Source organism: Tupaia chinensis, unplaced genomic scaffold (assembly GCF_000334495.1).
Source record: "Tupaia chinensis unplaced genomic scaffold, TupChi_1.0 Scaffold000359_1, whole genome shotgun sequence".
NCBI classification, from domain to species: Eukaryota; Metazoa; Chordata; class Mammalia; order Scandentia; family Tupaiidae; genus Tupaia; species Tupaia belangeri.
The window spans coordinates 3023388-3028075 of NW_006159855.1; positions in this window are offsets into that span (position 1 = coordinate 3023388).

Below are 4688 nucleotides of genomic sequence, written 5' to 3' on the forward strand. Positions count from 1 at the left end.
GGCCGGGGTCCGGCCTGGCGGGGACCGAGCGGGGATGGAGCGTAGGCCGGGCGGACGAGGTCGGCGGCGCGGCCGGGCTCTGCAGAGGCCGCGGTCTGCCGGGGCGGGGGATGCGCACGGATTTATCAATCAGCGCCGTGCGCTGGGGCTCTTAAAGGCACCGGCGCCCGGCGAGCGGAGGGCGGGGCCGCCAGGGGAGACCTGGTCTGGCCCCGCCCCAGCCTCTCGGAACTCCCCTCCCCAGCGTGGTTCCACTTTAAAGAGACTTGACGTAGCGACACTGCCTTCAAGGGATGGGAACTGTCGCCACCGCGGCCACCTGGCCTCGGCGGAACAGCTCCAAGGGTCCACCCCAGACACTAGGCGGATGCTCATCCCTGCAGTGCAGGCTAAGTGCGGGCGGTGTTGAAGGAAAGGCCCAGGGGTCTTGGGGGGCGGGGGGCGCACTCCAAGACCCGCCTCCCAGCCGAAGGATGCAGGTGGCGAATTTAAGAGTACCCACGAGCCCTTGTCCAGCTGCAGGCAGAGAGATGGGAACGGGCTGACGAGGACCGTGAACTCCGAGTCGAGCTTTGGAAAATAGTTTAATGACCTTTTTTCTGAAGCGCTCACCGCACCTGTGAGGGCCTAGGGTCTCGCCTAGTCCAGAGTCACGTCCACATCCACCAACATCTAGGAAGAAAGGTGACGGGAAGAGGCTAGATGGGGCCTAGTGAGAGCCCAGAACTCCGGGGCGTTAGAGGCTCCCAAGGTCAGAGGATGCACAGCCGTGAGCTGGGGTGAGGGGAGAGGAGAGATCTATTACATTGTATTGTATTGGACCCAAGTTTGGGGCATCGGGTTGGGTGGCTGGCTGGAGGTCTCTCAGCAGGGCTTGGGGAGTCGGCCAATAAAGGCTAAGTATTGATCAGCAGGTTGGGATCCCGGGATATCCCAGGAGAGACTGATTGATGGGTTTACGTGGAAGTAGGTGGAGCTTGTCTCAGCCAGAAGGCTCTTGGGAAAGGAGGGCTTGGCACTTGATAGGCTGATAAATGTGACCTGGATCTGTAGGCTGGAACCTCAGACCTTAACAAAGTGGGCCCAAAGGGTTTCAGAGGAATGGAATCTCTGCAGTTCAGTTTTGGGGCTTCGGGACCACCCGACCGGGAAGGGAGGCCTTCAATTTGGCAGGGGTGCATTTCTTAGGTGATTGTTAGCCAGGTCCGGAGGCAGGGTATTGGGTAGGTAACTGGGCCAAGCTTACCGAGCTTCTGGGGTTCCCGTCTATTTGCAAGGAGTCGAAGTCGAGACCAGGGCCGAGCAGACGCAGGGCAAAGTGCACACAGTTGCTACGGGTAGGGTGGTAGGGAGGAGGGTCTGCGTCCATGGCTTCACGCACACGGCGCTCCAGCACCTTGCGATCAACGCCGCCGCGTCTACGCAGCACGCGCCAGAGAGTGCGGGAGCGTAGCAGCGGGCGCTGCCCCTGTTTGCACACAACACCTTCCCAGGACTCCAGAAACGCGTGTGGCCCTCGACCCTCGGGATTCTTGCCTGCAGGGATAGCCGGACAGTGTGGATGAGAGCCAGGCGTAGGACCCACGCTGGGACTCTGCACCTGCATTTGCCACAACCCAATAGGTCTCATACTCCGGCTGCACAAGTACCTTTGGGGCCTTCAGAGATTAATACCCAAGCCCGGGACCACAGTCTCCATCCCTATGTGGCCGGCTCACTGGTGAGGCGTGGCCTGACTGGGACTTGGGCCTGTTCCAGCCAGGAGTGCTCACCCTCGAAGTGGATGATTTCTCCGTGTCCGCAGTACACGCCCACGTGGGCCCCGCACCAGCGCCCCGAGGGCGACATCAGTCTGAACAGGAAGAGGTCTCCCGGCTCAGGCTCGCTGCTGTCCAGCTGCACAACGTCAAAGTGCTGACCCAGGAAAGCCTCAGAGAGGAAGAACTTAATGGTGCTGACTGCTCCGGTCAGGGTCTGGAGGGAAAAAGGGACAGGCCACAGGGCATTTGCACAGGTCAAGATGAGAGGAGCTGGGTCCTTCCACTGACCAGAGGGCCAGATGGTTTGCTTGGTGCAAGGTGGAATGTCCTCACTGCCACCCTTCCTGAGCCCAGGGCAGTCTGGAGTCATGAACATCCCTGATAATCCTGCCCTGAGATGCCCCTGAGAACCTCGTAGTCCCCAGCAATTGGGACCTCGTCCCCAAATTCCTGTCATTCCATCTCTCCTCCCCCTGCTCTAGGGCCCCCTTCCCCAACCACCTGTGGTGTGGCCACTCTCTGGGACAATGCCCCTGAGGAGGTGTCAGCTGGTGCCTGGCTGAGCAGACCTGAAGGAAGGGGGAGCCCTGAGGGAGAAGTGGAGCCAGCACAGGCGTCTCCCCGTCTCCCCGTCTTGGTAGAGAAAGAGCTCTCCAGCAACCTCGGCAGCAAACATCAATGAGCTGCTGCTCCTTTGATCTTTTTTGTGATCACGGAATCCCCATTTTCAGGGAAAGGGAACAGGCCCATGTACCAGAGCGTGTATGTCCCCAGAATGCCCACGGCGAACACACGCCCGCCTGCTCCGTGCCCTGTGCCCACTGCCCTACACGTCAGTCACCCCTTACCTCTTCTTCCTTTGTAAGGAGGCGAGAAATCCATTTAGTTCAGACTTCTGTCTTTACTGGGAGCAGAAGGCTTGTGGGATTTGGGAAGACAGCCCATTGCTGGGCTGAGCCCGAGCTTGGAAAGGGGATGAGCCATGACCCGCAAGGCACTGGGCACCTATTGGGTGGGAATGACTCTTGCAGATGTGACTTGGGTGGGAAAGACCACAGATAAATGGAGACCAGGGCTGCCGTGGCCACGTGGCAGAATGCCAGCCATGTTGGGGTTCACGGTGTCCCTCCCACCTGGTCCTCCCTTTCCTCCGGGCCTGTCTTTAGTATCCTCTGCTTGTTGCTGGGGGAGCCTCATTTTCTCAGACTGGACACTATGGAAGACTCAGGTGACCGACTCATCCCAGGCAGAAAGGCTGCAACTTCCCACACCTTAAAGTAGAAAGCCTGATCTACCAGGAACCTGGGGAAACCTGGGCAGCGGTTCACCCTAGACTTGGGCCTCTCTCGACCCCATCCCTCCATTCCCCTTGACGGTAGAAGGCTGCCAGAAGGTCATCTGGACAGTTGTCCACAGGTGGCGAAGGCCACTTGGTCCCAGCCTCCCTCTGCCTCCACACCCACTGGGCAGGCAGAGGGTACAGGTGTAGGAGGGAGCACTGCTGGTCCCTTTGGAGAGGGTCGGCAGCCTGCCTGGGGAGAAGACAAGGTGAGGCGAGGACTTCTCCAGTTACCTGGGATGCGAAGCTCATCTAGGGAGAAAAAACAGAAAACAAAACAAAAATGGCTATCAATACCTGGCCGCTGAGGTGAGGACTGGGGGTGCTCTGGAGTGGCCGTCTGTCAGGGCACGGTCCTGCGGTCGCACTCATGCACCTGCATTCATTCAGGAACATAGGACTGGGAGACCTGGGTCTGGCTGTGCCACCTCTCTATGTGGGACATCGAATAAGCCACTTCCTCTAGCCTGGCCTCAACTTCCTGATCTGTGAACTGGGACAATAAGCTGGGTACAAAGGACCATTGTGAGGCACCGAGCGAGGGTGAGCGCTGTGAGCTGGACGAGGTAGAGGGTGGGGCCTGTTTATCTGAGGGCTGACACTGAGCACATGGATTTGGGTGCTGGGAGGCGGGGAGGGGGACACCCATCTATCTCAGCTCAGAGGAGAAGAACAATGGGCCCTCAGAGGCTGGTGGCCTCTCTGTGACCCCTGCCCCAGAGCAGGGAATCACCCAGCTGGAAAGGCCCTGGGGAGCAGGGCCCCCCCTCTGACTCGCCCTGTGAACGTTCTTCAGTGCCGGTGGGGGACAGGGGATCCCTGGACTTTTGAGTGAAGGTTTAAAATAAGGAGATGCCCTCTCAGATGGGGGATCCTGCTCCACAGTGGGTGTTTCAGACATAAGGATTCATTGCCGGAAACTATGCGAAAGCCCCACTGAGCCCGAACAACGGCGTAGAGACCGTTACCATTCCCATGCTGTGGGTGGGGGAACCGAGGCTTGGAGAGGTTCCCAAGTTAGGGCCTGTAAGTGGGAGAACAGGGCTCAAGTGGTTAAGGACTGGGCTCGAACCCTCGTGAGAGAAACAGCCACCCTTCCCGGTAACTTTCGTCGAGCCAGGCCACCATTCTCTGTAAGAAAGGACAGAGTGAGGCTCTGGAGCTGTGGGAAGCCTGGGGGACAGAGTCCCAACCCTGGAGACCTGGCCTGCTGAGGGCACTACCTGCTCCTTCAGGGCTCCATGCTGCCATCTTGAATTCTCCTTCCTCTCACCCTGACTAGGGCTTTCAGGAGAACCAAGCGGGGAGGGCGACCCTGAATCGGGGTACAGGGACGACGGGCAGTCTCTCTGGAGCCCAAGGCTCTGCCCTTCCCCAAAACCACGTCCCTGAAGATCTCAACCAAACGAGGACCCATCCCTAGGGTCACAGCAGCCACTTTTGGCCGGAACAAGATGGGGGCCATTTCCCAGCAGACTCTGCGCTGGCCCCTCCTTGCTCGCCCCTTCCATCTCAGCAGTGAGCCCACCTGAATCCGAGCCTGAGCTCAGGCAGCTCACCTCGCCGTGGCCACGCTCCACACCTTGCTA